The following is a 14,488-nucleotide window of genomic DNA, read 5'->3' as shown; positions in this document are numbered from 1 at the left end:
TACCTTCATGCGATTTTCAGTTGTCCAAATATTCTTACAAAGATGTTAGCCATTTTTAATATTTTTTTGGAAATATATTACCCTTGATTAATTAAGCATTTCACACCTTTCAAAAAGAGATTAATACGCAAAATGATGCCTTGAGGCTTCACTCTCACACAAGTCTTACATCCAATCTGCGAACTGAAATAACATTTGCTTTGTACTTAAACATAATTATTTAATACACTTAGATAGCACATAAATATCTTTTGCCACAAAAATATACACCATGCAGTAGTTAACAGCAGAGCACAGACACATCATTCATATTCTTCTAAAAGCAAAGCAGCATGGATGCTGGAGATCTGAAACAAAAGCAGTAAGTGCTGGAGAAACTCAGCAGGTCTGGCAGCATCAATGATAATAGAAACAGTTGTGTTTTGAGTCCAATGTGTCTATTCTCTAGAACCTCTGGGTTTTCTCCACCACTTTCTGTTATCCACACTGTTCCGTTGAGTCACATTGTTTGACAGTTTGAGAAATAAACATTGGCTGTCTGTACCAAACCAACTTTGCGAGAGCAACAAACCATATGGCATGGCAACAAGTGTGATTTGATTACAGAAACAGAAACTGCTCTTCTATTAGCATCTGACATCTGACTTATGCAATACAAACTGTGAACAAGTACTACTGCTCCAGATCTGAAGAACAAACAATCATAGGTTAGGAGGAAATAACACTGGTTAAAACAGTGACAAGTTACTTAAAACCTCTAAACATGGATCATCAATTCATTAATCATCAGCACATAAAGCACCTTCAAAAATCAAATTTGAGTGACATTACATCTTCCTGGAACTTACGTGTCTAAAGGAAGTTTTATTGCTGCCAGTTCCTTTGATTTTCACAAAATAAGCAATAGGATTGTTTTGTATCAGCCCTGCAAATGTACACAGCCGCTAGATGCTGGAGATAGAGACTGGAAGCTTCAACATAACGAATACATCAGCCCATGAAAGCCTGGAGCTCACTTTAAGCAAGTCACAGTCTCATTTGAAAATATCCGGCCATGAGGGCAATCCTCTGTAATCTCCCTCACATACAAAGCCTCTCCCATTAGAGTAATTCAGGAAAAAAAACTGATTGGTGCCATGTGAAGTTTAACCAACTCATTAGTATTCTACTGGTGTGCCTCCTAGTGAACTTATTCTCTATTTAAGCAGCTCTCTGGAGCTCAGGGGTCAGGCGGGTAATCATTAAATCAAACTAGTGTCACACCATCACAATCAGCCGAACAGAAAAAAGGTTTATTATTTTAGTTTATGCAAAATAAATGGTTTTACAAAATGGTCCCCAATACAGGGTCAACAGCAGCTTCAATTACAAGACTAACTCAACAAGACTCTTGCAGTAAACCAAGTGCTCTATATTGACTTTAGTATGGGCTGTGCTTCACACTCAGTCACAAGCAGGCTCCCTTATATTGCCTATGCAAAGATCAAGGAAGAGCAGCCTTTGCTCTGCCAGGATTTGTGTCTGCACATAGGCTGCTCATTCACCTTTCTTTCTCTTTCCAATGGTTGCTCAGTTCAATTCACCCCACACAAAGCCTGAAGACCAAACCTCTATGCACCAAGTGAAACATGTTCAAAACTGGGTCTTCTATTGTGATTGAATTTCTTAACGTCTTTTCAAATAGTGGAGAATGCCTTGAGGCTAAAGGAAGAAACAGGCTAATGGTGAATTGGGAGTACTGAGCAAATTTCAGAGCCCTTTCCTCCTGGCTTTTGAGGTTGAAAGCGAACCCTAGCCTTTCAAGTTTCAAAGTCCTTTCTCCCCCTGCAGTGTCACAGAAGGATTTGAGAAAAAGTAATTGTGCTCACAGCCTCCCTGATCAGAGCTTACGTTCTATTTCTGGTATTTCACTGTTCATCTCCCAATAATAGTGCACATATCTCAATGCCTTATCCTTGCTGCACTGTCCAATTACTAATTAAATGAACAATTGTTGCTTTAAATGCCTTTTATATGTTTGGAGTGTAGGTTAGCATTCGCAAAAAAAACTATTCATTAGCCAAATTTAAAAAGCAAAGACAAGAATATGTATTGAGCTCAATCATCAAATACTTTCCCAGAAATGCGAACATTTATTTCTGTGAAACTTCTGGAACTTACAAAAGACACAAAGCAGGTGAATCAGACATGGATGTTATAAATGGCACATACATCTCCGGGTGTGAACATCTTTGGGAAAAATGTTCATATTTATAACCCGATATTTATTGATTTAATGAGAAATTATTCAATTTAAGGAAGGGGTTTCTTCAGTTTGAAAGATATACAGAAGGAATATTTTGCCATCCATAGCTGTCATGTGTGAGGTTTTTTTTGCTTTTGGGAAGTAATATAACTGTGTTTTTGGTTCAGACATTATCTCACAACGAGGGACATAGTGAATGCAGGAATAATTCTCAGTTCCAAAGCTCCAAGTAATAACACGAGTCTCAAAGTATCACGATTTCATCACATCATTACACGAGTTAAAGTAAAACCTTAGAGATGGTTCGTAGACTGGAGGTGGCTAAAATGATTATCAAAATGAGGCGGCACGGTGGCTCAGTGGTTAGCACTGCTGCCTCACAGCACCAGAGACCCGGGTTCAATTCCTGCCTCGGGCAACTGTGTGGAGTTTGCACATTCGTCCCGTGTCTGTGTGGGTTTCCTCCGGGTGCTCCGGTTTCCTCCCACAGTCCAAAGATGTGCAGGTTAGGTGAATTGGCCATGCTAAATTGCCTGTGGTGTTAGGTGCAGGGTAATTGTAGGGGAATGGGTCTAGTAGGTTACTCTTCAGAGGGTCTTTGTGGACTTGTTGGGCCAAAGGGCCTGTTTCCACACGGTAGGGAATCTAATCATAATCATAATGAATCCAATAGCAACAAGTGGCTCTTAGAGTAAAGACTATGTTCTGTTGACAGGAACTAGTTAAATATTTGAAATTGAAGAAAATCAAAATTACATGTGCGATAAACACAGAACCATTTTGTCTCGGTCTCTTCAAATCATTTCCAAATCAAAGTAGAGTCAAATTGCTTCATGTCACAAAGGGGAAATTATATCAGAGTAGGTTATTACAGTTCAAGAGGTAACGTAGACACAGGCTTTTGCTCTGGACTTTGGTTCTAAAATTAGTTCAGAAATACTTTCATTATTTAACTTAAGGTATAACTTATAACAGTGACTAAAATCAAGCCATGTTTACATGGACCTTGTTCAGCGTGCAGAGGAAAACCAACTTTGCTTAGGACAGGGAGGTGAAAACCACTTCAACTTTAACTTCAATGCATTAACCAATAAACATACTCCTGGTCTGTAATCTGAAAATGAAAAGTATTATTCTTATAGGATTATTTCAAGTGGGTATGCCCAATTCTGTTTTATAATATCTAATTCAATTTGCAAAACAAAAGTCTCTCTAAAATGTATCTTTTTAATAAAATTCTCAAGCTGTTTGTGACTGTATTTCTAAAAAGTATTACTTATGACACAATAGGTTACATCAGGAATTCTTCATTAACTTATTTTTTGTTCAACTTGTAAAACCAAATTAAATTATAAAAATATTTAACTTTTATAATAATAACTGTTCCCAATTACTTTTCCCTTTACTACACAGCTTCTGTAATATACAGAGAATTTGTTGTCACGAGATGTGAATTAAGAGCTGGGTAACTTCAGTTAGAAAAATGAGGAATATAATCCCATATTTGATGGAAGACACACACATCTCCATATGGAATCTTCAAATACCATAAATAATTTTATTAGAACAACCCTTGTGTGGATGATAGGGACCCTGTCTGTATTATAGATAACGAGGCAAGGGCTAATGTAACCTTTCCAAATACAAATCAAGATCAAACAAGATTGGTACTTGCATCAGAACTAATCTATTTGTCTGTCTTGCAAACATGTCTGATTTTAGAAATTACTACAATCAGCTATTAGTCAATGCAAAATAAATTGTTTCTTTGGAACCAGTTTAAAATTCCATGTTCAAGACGGAGACCTACTTTTCTTATGGCTCCCATCTGTAATTAATTAGATTTCTTCAACTCAATTCATTCAAAGAAAAATCAAAGCTCAGTTGGCAGAAGGTAGTAAAAACCCTCTTCAGGCACCACATGGCTTATAACATTCTATCACAACAGCATTCACACGAACCATCGTAATTCTCAGTGTGTCCAATGGTAGGGAGGTCCTGAGCTATTGTGAGAAATTCTAAGTGGAATGTGAAAAGACTTATGATGCTATGTATCCGGATTTCAAGAAAGTCTTTGACAAAAGACTTCAAACTGGTGGGAGTTCAAAACTAAACTTGCAACTGGACAGTAAATTGGCTCAGAAGGAAACTGCAAGGACTCGTTAGAGTGCTATCAGGCAGTCAGGATGGTGGGGAGGAAGTTCAGTACTGGTTGAATTGCTCCAGGGTTTGATATTTGTTAGAGCCCCTGCTATTTCCAATAAGCATCAATGAGGTGGATTCAGAAACTACACGCAAACTGGTCAAAATAAAAGATGGAACTAAACTGAGGGGAGGAGCAATTGCTTCTAACAAGATAGCCAATGGTGTTTCAAATGAGCTGTGCTGGACTAGTAACTAGCAGAACAGTGGCAAATAACATTTAGTATGAATAAGTGAGCAGTACTGCACTTTGGAAGAAAATGCAGGCAATATATATAACTGCAAACAATGCTGTCAACATAGTTAGGTACAGAGGAACAGGAGTAGTCCATTCAGTCCACTGAGTCTGCTCTACCATTCAATATGATCATGGCTGATCGAACACTTCAATGCCTTCAATCCACACACACACCCCCCCCCCCCCATTCCATAATCCTGTATTCAGAAATCTATCAATCTGTATCATAAACATACTCAAAGACTGAACTTCCATGGCCCTCTGTGGTAGAAAATTCCAAGGATTCACACCCTCTGAGTTAAAAATTTCTTCTCTTCTTGGATATCAGTGGCATCCCCTTAATTTTAAATTATGCCTCTAGTTCTAAACTCCTGAACCGCAGGAAATATTGCAGCTGCATATTTTTTCCTTTGATTCCATTTAAATTATCATCCAATGCTGTCCTGAACGCCTCCACTACACTTCCAAGCAGGTATTCTATTGCATAATTACTAATTGCATAAAAAAGTTTTCTCTCTCCATGTATTTGTTTCTTTTGCAAGTCACTTTAAAACTGTGCACTCCAGTTCTTGAACCATTTATACGTGGGAGCAGTTTCTCCCCATCCACTCTGTTCAAAAATCCCTCATAATTCTGAAAACTTCTGTCAAGTGTCCTCTTAGCCTTCTCCTCTCCAAAAAAAATATTTTTTCCAATCTTTCCCCACTACTGAAGTGTCTTATCCCTGGAACTATCCTCAGAAACCTCTTCTACATTATCTACAATGTGCTCACACTCTTTCTATACTGTGGCACCCAAAGCTGTACACAATATTCCAGCTGAGGTTGAAGCAGTTTTTTCTATAAATCCATCATTATCTCTGTGGTGTTGTACTCTATTTATAAAGCCTAGAATACTGTATGTTTTATTAACAGTTCTTTCTACCTGTCCTGCCAATTTTAATGACATTTATATGCAGGTTTCTCTGCTCCTTCACACCCTTTAGAAAAATGTCCCATTAATTTATACTGCTCCTCCCCGTTCTTTGTACCAAAGTGCACAACTTTACCCTTCTTGACACTGAACTTCATCTGTCACTTATCCACCCAGCCCACAAGTTGTCAATCTCTTTTCAAAATTTTACTTTATCCTTCTCAGCGTTTACAATTCTTATAAGTTTGGATTGTTTGCAAGCTTTGAAACTGTTTCCTACACACCAAACTCTAGATCATTTATATGTATATTAAGAAAAGCATTAGTCCCAATTTCAGCCCTTGGGAACTCCACTACAAAGCTCAAAAAATACCTGCCAACTATTGTATTCTGTTCTCTTTCACTCTGCTAAGTTAGTTATCACATTGCTACTGTCCTTTACCTTCCATGTCATTTATCTTTCCTCACAGCCCTGTTGTAGGGCACTGCATCAAATGCCTTTTTTGAAATTTATGTACATCACACAAAGAGTTTTTGCCTCATGAACCCCCTCTGTTACCTCTTCAAAAACTTCAGAAAGTTAGACATGAATTTCATTTAACAAATTCATGCTGACTCTTTCAACTAAATCATCACTGTCCCAAGTAAGTGTTTCTCGAAGTTTCCCCACCATTAAAGTTAAACTGACTGGTCTGAAAATGCTGGGTTTATCTTTACAATCTTTTTAGATCAAGAAAATAATATTTGCAATTCTCCAATTCTCTGACACCACCGCCAAATTCAGAGTACATTGAAAGATATTTGCCAGTGCCTTTGAGATTTTCACTCGCTTCTCTGGATTCATCTCATCCAGTCCTGGTGCTTTCTCATATTTAATTACCGTCAGCTGATCCAGTACCTCCTCGTTATCAGGTTTAAATACTTTTAATAACTGAGCTTTCTCCTCTGTTGCCATGGTCTGGGCAATATCTGCCTCATAACCAAAGACAGAAACAAAGTATTCAATTATCATCTCAGACACCTTTTGCCTATATGAGTAAATCCTCTTTTGGTCCCTAATCAACCCTGTCTCCTTTTACCACACATTTACAATTGATGTGTTTATAGATTACTTTGGAATATCCTTTTCTAATAGTTGACAGTCTATTTGCTTAATCCCTCTGCTTCTTGGATTTGCTTTTCACCTCTCTTTTGAATCTTCTATATTTAGTTTGGTTTTTAATTGTATTTACTAATGCCTATGATAAACACACTTAGAGTCAGTGTGTCATAGAGATGAACAGCACAGAAGCAGACCCTTCGGTGCAACTCCTCCATGCTTTTTCTTCTCTAACTTAATTTCTATTTGCTTTTAATCCTGGGAGCTCTCGATTTGTTTGTTCTACCTTTCCTTTTTGAGGAAATATATCTTGTCTAAACCATCTCCCTTTTTTAAAGCAGCCAATTGTTTAGCTATTGTTCATTCTGCCAACCTTTAGTTCCAGTGTATCCAACCAACTCTCTTACTGCTCTACTGAAGTTTTCTTTTCACCATTTGATTATTCTTACTTTGTACTGACCAATGTCATTTTCCATTGTCATCCTAAATCTTACAATACAATGATCACTGCTGCCTGACTGTTACCCCACTGCCATTTGATCTAGTCGGCCCATTTCATTCTGAAAAACCAAATTCAGCAGGGCCTCTTGTTGGACTGAGCACATACTATAGGAAACTCTCCTGAACAAAATTTAATCCTTCACTGCTCCTTACACTACTATTATCAGAGTCCATATTTGGGTAATTAAAATCTCCTATTATGACTCTATGAAGTTTGCACCTTGCTATAACTTCCTTGCAGATTGTGTTTCTTTTATCCTTTCCAATAGCTGGTGACCTATATAATAATACTGAGCAATGCAATTGCACAATTTTTATTTCTTAGCTCTCGTCAAATTAATTCTGTCCTTGAATCCTCTGAAACATCCTCTCTCCCCAACACTGAAATTCTCCCTTTGACCAAAAATGCCACCCCCTTCTTCCTTTTTTCCCTTTCCTACCTTTTCTGAACATCGTGCCACCAGAAATATTTAACACTCAGAATCATAGAATCCCTACAGTGTGGAAACAGGCCTTTCGGCCCAACAGGTCCACACAGATCCTCTGACGAGTAACCCACCCAGACCCATAGCCCCACCCTATTTTTACCCCTGCCTAATGCACCTAACCTACACATCCCTGAACACTATGGGCAATTTAGCATGGCCAATTCACCTGACCTGCACATCTTTGAATTGTAGGAGGAAACTAGAGCACCCAGAGGAAACCCACGCAGACATGGGGAGAACATGCAAACTCCACACAGACAGTCACACAAGGCTGGAATTGAACACAGTCCCTGGCTCTGTGAGGCAGCAATGCTAAATTCTGAGCCACCGTGCCATCAGATCTGTCGTTCTTTAAACCGGTATCCATTATCACAACATTATAATCACACAGGCTAATCTCTGCCTGTAACTCCTTAACCTTATTAACTATACTCCATTCATTCATGATGTGGAGGTGCCGGTGTCGGACTGGGTAGACAAAGTCAGAAGTCACACCACACCAGATTACAGTCCCACTCCAAAAACCTGTGATTTCAAATAAACCTGCAGACTTGGTGTTGTGTGTCTTCTGACTCCATTCATTCACATACATGCCGTGTAACCCAGATTTAGGCCACATTATTTTCCCCCTTAATCCAGCTCCACGTACTAAATTACTGTTCTCTATCTTACTGCTACTTGCCTTTTCTAGCATTTTGTGCACACTGGTATTACTTTCTAACATTCTCTCCTGGATCCTGCACTCCTACTAAGATTGTTTAAACTCTCCCCAAGAGCACTAGCAAAATGCAAGGACCTAAATGTACAGAGATAGTGACATTGATTCACTAATTCAGGAGTCTGGATTTAACACCTAGGAATTTAGCAGAGTCCTTTCACCTCTAGACCCTGAATTTGAATTCAAATGACAAAGATGGAATGAATGCATTCTTTAATGCTTGCTGCAAGGATCCTGCATTAAACTGGCTTATGTAGTCTTACCTTAATGGATATTGGCTCATAGCTGCCCATAATTCTGAACAAAATGACATAGACCTTTAGAATAGCTGGTGTAGGAAATGGAACCAAAATTACTTTGATGCAAAGGATAGCTGTGACATTAATGGAGCATTTTTGTTGAGGTTTAGTGAAGCACTTTCCTCTTAAATCCAGTCACTGTACATAAGCAGCTTAAAAGATACAAGTGCAGTTTAGATTTCTGTGTCCCAGCTTATTTTTATACCTTTGTTGCAAGGCCAGTTCAAACAAGGTGTCAAACCACAGTTGAAGGGAGGAGCCAAATTTCTTTGAACAAACAGACAACGTGACATGTTAAGTTAAGTGTATGACAGCCAATTATTTTGAATCTGCCAGTTAGAAAAAAAAAATCATAGCAACCAGTGTAAAGATATTTAAATTGGACTGCTGTTTGAGCTGGCTTACCAAACTTCGGGCAAACCGATTTAAAATGGTAGAAAAGGAAAAGGTAGACCAGCTAACTGCGGCACGGTGGCACAGTGATTAGCACTGTTGCCTCACAGCGCCAGAGACCCGGGTTCAATTCCTGCCTCAGGCGACTGACTGTGTGGAGTTTGCAAATTCTCCCCGTGTCTACGTGGGTTTCCTCCGGGTGTTCAGGTTTCCTCCCACAGTCCAAAGATGTGCACGTCAGGTGAATTGGCCATGCTAAATTGCCCATAGTGTTAGGTAAGGGGTAAATGTAGGGGTATGGGTGGGTTACGCTTCGGCGGGGCGGTGTGGACTTGTTGGGCCGAAGGGCCTGTTTCCACACTGTAAGTAATCTAATCTAATCTAACTCTGTAGTCGGAAAATACTGCATAGAAAAGTAACGTGGCACCGAGGTAGAGTCCCTGCCCCTGGACCGGAAGGCTCGGGTTCAAGTTCCACCTGCTCCAGAGGTTCTTTTACTCTGACAGCTGGCTCTGAGGAAGCTGGATCAAGGGTGACTTGGTGACAGGATACCAGTCTCTGTGGAGTTATTTCAGTAGCCAGAGGTAGCAGACATAGTTCTGTAGAATTTCAGCTAGTATAAACATAAGTCGTCTTGCAAAGTATACACAGTAAGCAAGGACTCTTGTAGTGTGGTGGTGGCAGTGTCGCTACTTCTAAACCAAGAGACCCAGCTTCAAGTCTCTCATACTCCAGAAGTGTTATGATAGTCTCTCTGAGTAGGTTGCTTAGAAATCATCTATAGAGTAAGCAAGCACAAAGATGGCAGTATATGGGAAATTAGTCAGTAAGAGAGGACTTTAATTAAACAAATGTCTGAGAGATGGAGGAGAAAGTGAGGACTGCAGATGTCCAAAACATTGATTCTCCTGCTCCTCGGATGCTGCCTGACCTGCTGTGCTTTTCCAGCAACACACTCTCGACTCTGAGAGATGGAGCACAGATCACCAGTGTAATGTGAGAGCTGATTCTCAGAACATTAATGAGGTGGTTCAATGGTTAGCACTGCAGCCTCACAACGCCATGGACCTGGGTCCAACTTCACCCGTGGGTGTCTGTCTGTGTGGAGTTTGCACCTTCTCCCCTCGTCTGCGTGGGTTTCCTCAGGCTGCTCTGGTTTCTCCCACAGTCCAAAGATGTGCAGGCTAAGTGGATTAGCCATGAGAAAATAGGCTCTCTTATCCAGATAATTAGACATGTGCAGTAAATGTTTGCCGACCCAGTGTTGTTCACACCTCAAAACGAAGAAAGATGATCAAGGCCAGGACCTGACTATTCAAAGGTATTTCACATTTTGAAATGACACATGGAAAGGAAAAGATGGGCAGTTCTACTAATAAAGGATGCGATCAGTACAATACCGAGAAATTATCTTAATTCAGAGGTTCAAAATGTAGAATCAGTTTGTGTGGAGATTAAAAATGAAACAAAAGGAAAGGTGGGAGTCCTTTAGAGGCCCCTACTAGTAGCTACTGAACAAAATAGAGTCTATATCAAGAAATGCAAGAGGTTACAAGAAATATACTGCAATGACTGAGGTTTGGTTAGCTCAGTTGTTTGGACAGCTATTTTGCAATGCAGAGTGATACCAACAGTGGAGGTTCATTCCTGCACTGGCTGAGGTTACCACAAAGGACTCTGCTCAATCTCTCCCCTCGCCTGAGGCTTGGTGATCCTCAGGTTAAACCATCACATCAACTCTCTTTCATGACACAGTAGCCCTATGGTCTGGTCAGACTATGGTGACTTTACCTTTGCTGCAATGATTGTGATGATGTTAATCTTCACATCAATTTCTCAAATCAAATAGACAATATAGTCTGCAGGATGAGTTCATAGAGTGTACTTCAACAATTGGAAGATAGCAAGAGCCAGGACAACCCCACAGTAATGGATTGTGAGTCAAGAGAGATCTCAATAGGAGAAAATTTGGCATTTGGTTTGAGTGTGAGAATTACGCATTGATAGTTAATATCTTAATGTTAAATAAAGGCAACTATAAGACTATGGAAATAGAATTGGCTATTGTGGACTAGATAAGTGGATTCAAAGGTAGAGAAGATAGCAGACATTTAAGGACATATGTTATAACTCACAAGAGAGGTGTATTCTAATGAGAAGAAAGATTCTACCAGAAGGATGCAATTATTTATGAATCACTAAAGACATTAAGATTGGTATTAAATTGAAAAAGATGTACAATGCTGCAAAGGTTAGTGGTCGATTAGAAGATTGAGAATTTTAGAAACCAGCAAAGGATAACTCAAAACAAGAATGGTGGGTAACTAGGAATGGGGAATAAATGCTGGCTTAGCCAGCAATGCCCATATCTCGTGATTAAATGTAAATAAAAAGGGAGAACTTGGGAGAATGAAAGAAAACCAGCAAAAAAATATAAAGACCAACTATAAAAACTTGTCTAAATATGGGGAAGGGAAGCATAGTTAAAGGTGAGCATTGGTCACTTAGAGGGGCAGAGTGGAAAATTAATAGTGGATTTAATAATCTGAAATAAGAAAATTGCAGAAGTTTTGAATGAATATTGTGCGTCTGTCATCGCAGAAGCAGTCACATGAATCCCAAAAATAGTTGAAAATCAAGAATCAAAAGATTTGGAATAAAGATAGTTAATTTTAATTTCCAAATAGGGACAGGTTGTGTATGTCATATTTTCAAGGAGATGGGTGAAACTTAGTGAGATTCTCTGTTTTAATTTTATTTCTGTGAATTCAGATAGTGCAAAGCCAGCAGACAAGACGAGTTCATATTTGGAAATCAGCTAAGCTTTGGGTCTTGTGTATCTTATAGCCTCTTGGATGTCAAGGGAAAAAAAACAGATTTACATGTCAATTAGAGTAAATACTAGATCCAATATCCAGGGCACAGTCTGCAACTGGTCCTCTCATTTATCTCTCCAATCTTCAGGCACTCTGCCTGTATTCCTGATGAAGGGTTTTTGCCTGAAATGTCGATTTTACTGCTCCTCGGATGCTGCCTGAACTGCTGGGCTTTTCCAGCACCACTAATCAAGAATCTTGTATTCAGTCTAAGACTAAGTTGAGAAGAGGTAACAGGACTGGCTTTAGCTGCACTCTAAAGGAAAAAATTGACAATAATGCTGTCAGTAAAAGACAATTGATTTCTAGATGTAATCAGCTTGATTGCAGTTTTATATGGGCTATTGGGAATCAAGGGTCTTTTCTGATGTTAAGCAACTGAACAGCAGTTCCATGGAGGCCGGTACTGGAGCTGTAGATTCCAGAGGCTTCAAAGAAAAGCTGTTGGATGACTTTGCCAAAGCTAGTGGAGGGATCACAATGAAACCACCATGTGCCTTGAACAGTAATTGAAAGGCTGAAGAGAAATGGGGGCATTCCAGAATGTGAAACTTTGGTGTAATCCCCGTAAAGAAGAGAATGAAACATTCTGGATTTGTGTGACATTTAAAGGGACTCTTGAGGGACAGTAAAGCACAGACCTGGATTAATACTTAATAAATTAACACTGCAGATTATATTGTAATAGTGATTGTCTTGTTTAATTTCTAAATTATATACTGTAAATTTGTTGTTAATTTGGGGAATCTGTGGTGTCTTTTTTTGAGGTTGATTACTGAGCATTCAGATTTCTCTTTGAAATGTTAACAATCCCTAACCAGCTCACAACAACACCTATCAAAGGATCACCATGATGACTACATGTGTTTACCACTGAGCACTCCATCAATCTGATTGGAGGTGTTTTTGCATTGTACAGGAACGCATTCTCATTCCTAATTCAGATGTTGTGGAAGGAACTGGGAAACAACAAAATGATTGAGATTACAACTGAAGGTCTTTGAAGGAAATATTTCCCTTTGACTGCTGTACAAACCATAATGTTCAGATTGACATAAAACTTCTGTTTTCCTCAAGGACGCTACACCAAAATTGCTCCTTAGTTGAGGCTGCAAAGGGTGGGTTTGTTGGTTTGTGAGAGCAAGCCTGGAGGTTATTTGTAAACTGATTCTTGATTAAAAGGGTTCCTACAGTCACAGCAATTCTGAGAGGAGCAATGTGTTTAAACAGACGGCTGAAGCTGGCTACTAATAAAGTCAGTTCCTTGAAATAAGTTTTGGCAAGTCTGGAATAGATCAGATATTCAAGTAGATGGCAAATGCTGAATGGTAGTTGAGGCCTCGGTAAGGGGCAGTCAGTCTAATAGGGCAGGATCATAACCGAAGTTGGTTTATCAAACTACGTTTTCTGCAGAGCTGAGTTTGGCTGCTGGTGACACTGCACGAAGATTTGACAACTCACTGCCTAATCTCCCACAAAGGTTTCTGCAAGCCCAAAGAATAGAAAGTTGAGTTAGAAGTATTACTACTGAGTGAACTGAAAAGGTGACCCTGATCAATATTTCAGAAAAAACAGCCAAGGAGTCCACATCTATGTTTGTGAAATAATGCAGAGTGAAAGCCAGTTAAGTATTCTGGATAGTTTTGTTATTTTCTTTTATTTCCCTTAACTTTGTTTGATTGTCTGTCTGTCTTTTATGTGAATGGGAGGATGAAAACAATGTTTCTGGTCTAAAGCATGGAACTTAATCAGATTACCTTGTTGCTTAATTTTTCTCTGCTAAAGTTATTGCGTATTTAGTAAATTGTTAAGCTTTGTTTCACATGCAAAACTGGTGTCTGGAATTAGTTATTCACAAAGTCTGGGATTGGTTATTCAAATCTGGTGAGGAACTATTGGAATAAATCTTAAGGGTCTTTGAAGGGTTCAATTTTACTGTGTTGTAAATATAGAAGTAGGCTGATTTGGTTCAGCTACCTGCTTCCATGTCATAACAAGAGGTGGTACTGCAAACATTGAACCACAACTGACATATGTCTATGCCTGGAGTCCAAAAGGTGTTAAAGTTGCTTGCCATCTCCTCTGATTACTTTGGCATATTCCTATAAGGGCTAGCTCTCAACACCGGCAAAACCAAGGAACTCATTATTGACTTTCGGCGGGATGTTACTCATACCCCCCTATACATTAACAGCACAGAGGCGGAACAAGTGGAGAGTGTCAAGCTCCTAGGAGTGGTCATCCACAACAAGCTTTCTTGGACTCTTCATGTGGATGCACTGGTTACAAAGGCCAAACAACGTCTCTTCTTCCTCAGGCAGCTGAGGAAATTTGGCCTGCCGGCAAATACCCTTGCCAACTTTTATAGGTGCGCCATTGAGAGCATTCTGTTTGGATGTATCATTATTGGTATGGCAACTGTACCATTCAAGATTGGAGATGGTTACAGACAGTGGTGATCTCGGCCCAGACAATCACAAAGGCCAACCTTCCATCTATCGAATCCGTCTACCAGGT

General features: G+C 39.4%; 1 protein-coding gene across 4 annotated transcripts in view; it reads right to left on the bottom strand.

The window, feature by feature from the left end:
* The window catches only part of LOC122549307 (transcriptional activator GLI3-like), a 396,212-nt gene that overhangs the window by 264,625 nt on the left and 117,099 nt on the right, over positions 1-14,488 (bottom strand). The window contains exon 1 of one of the 4 annotated variants that reach the window (XM_043688909.1): positions 849-1,051. The exons of the other annotated variants lie outside the window; for them this stretch is intronic. The gene's annotated coding sequence lies outside the window, so the exon portion shown is untranslated. Of the gene's footprint in view, positions 1-848; positions 1,052-14,488 lie in introns of those variants that run through there. 4 annotated transcript variants of the gene reach the window in all.

Source organism: Chiloscyllium plagiosum, chromosome 4 (assembly GCF_004010195.1).
Source record: "Chiloscyllium plagiosum isolate BGI_BamShark_2017 chromosome 4, ASM401019v2, whole genome shotgun sequence".
NCBI classification, from domain to species: Eukaryota; Metazoa; Chordata; class Chondrichthyes; order Orectolobiformes; family Hemiscylliidae; genus Chiloscyllium; species Chiloscyllium plagiosum.
The sequence above is the reverse complement of the archived record's forward strand: the minus strand, read 5'-3'. Positions and strand labels throughout refer to the sequence as shown.